Source organism: Aplysia californica, unplaced genomic scaffold (assembly GCF_000002075.1).
Source record: "Aplysia californica isolate F4 #8 unplaced genomic scaffold, AplCal3.0 scaffold00401, whole genome shotgun sequence".
Taxonomy (NCBI): domain Eukaryota; kingdom Metazoa; phylum Mollusca; class Gastropoda; order Aplysiida; family Aplysiidae; genus Aplysia; species Aplysia californica.
The window spans coordinates 616892-618575 of record NW_004797671.1 but is presented as its reverse complement, the minus strand read 5'-3'; positions in this window follow the sequence as shown (position 1 = coordinate 618575).

The window sequence follows — 1684 nt, the reverse complement described above, 5'->3', positions numbered from 1 at the left end:
GGGAAGGAAACTGTGATAGTTTCCGAGCTTGAAAGAATGTATCAAAAGGAGAGGGAGTGAGGAAATAAGAGAGAGAGACGAAAATGAAAGACAGGGAGAAAAGAACAGATGTATGATTAGACAGAAATGATCCCTTTTAAGCACGTAAAATGCTATTTTGATAAAATCGAAGGTATAGTTTTTGGATCCATATTCAGTCTCTTTAAAAGACAAGGAGAGTTTTTCTCTATAACCAAACAAATATACACACTAATGAAACCAAACTTCTCCAATAGGTAGGGCAATGCCCACTTTTGGTGTTGGTCAAGATTTCTGGATACCCCGAGATCTGGGTTAGCCCGCTTGTCCTCAAAATCTACCAAATAATGACTAATATGTACACAGAGAAGGATGGTTTGATAGAACTAAAGAATAATATTATGTACACAGGCGTGTGTTATTTTGTTCTATATTGTTAGTATTTGAAACAAGAGGGCTGTGCTTATCCATTTACCCTTTCATATCAATTCTCTAACAAAAGTTAGGGTGACTCAATTTACAAAATTCAAACACAGCAAAAATGAAACTAAAAACATACAAACAAAAACAAAAACAACAAATCTTCCAAAGGAATACTACTAAATTGTCTTGGCTAAATTTACTTTTTGAATTGGTATCAAAGTATTATGCAAAACAAAGCAATAAACCATCTTCAGTTACTGTACTGTTGTTTCCCATATCGTTTATGAGTGCCACACCTGCAACCTAATTTATTTACGTTCGTTACTTCTCTTTGTCATATTATGATAATTTTGAAATATGACACAAGGACATAAATAAGACATACTCTTTTGAATGCGTATCAAAACTTTTTTTTAAAACCAACAGAGTGACATATTTTTCTGTTAATGTGAAATAGCTTCATGTGTACACTGCTACATTTTCCTCCTTCCTCTCTCCTCCTGTCTCTGTCTCTGTCTCTGCCTTTGTGTGTGTCTCTTTCTCTCTCTTTCTCTCTCTCTCTCTCTCTCTCTCTCTCTCTCTCTCTCTCTCTCTCTCTCTAGCTCGCTCTCTCTCTTCCTCTTCCACTCTCGTTCTCTCTTTCTCTACATGGACATTTCCCAACCACCCTCATCCTTTACTCACTTCCACACCCACTATAATAATATGTTTCTAGTTTTCAGAATTGAACTCATTTTGTCGAAGCTGTCTTGTCCCATCTTTGTTGTAATTCCGTGGAATATTTGGCATTGGATGAAATTTTATATTAGTTGTTTTTTCTTTTCGGCTTGCCTTATTAGAGTGCTGTAAGGGTTTTATGCAATTTATGATATCCTGATGAATTCGTTTTCCTTAACATAAATGTAACACTAAACTGTTACGTTAACTTCCAGTTACAACAAATTAAAGTTGATTTGTGGATCTGAAAAAAAACAGACAAAATAACTGGACCATCTTATTGTCTTTTTTGTACATATTTATCATTTTCTCCATTCATTTTGAGAGACCTATAATTTCTCTGTGTACATGTATTAAATGCATTATTATTGCTCAAAAGAGGTCTGGTGGCAAGACCTATTTCTGCCTGGCTCCATGTTTGGACACGCGTCATTTACTCATGATTCTTTTGTTCCATTACATTGTTTCTTTCTTGATTTATTCACAACGTTATACCTTTCCACATTTGATTTCCTTTGCCTTCTTT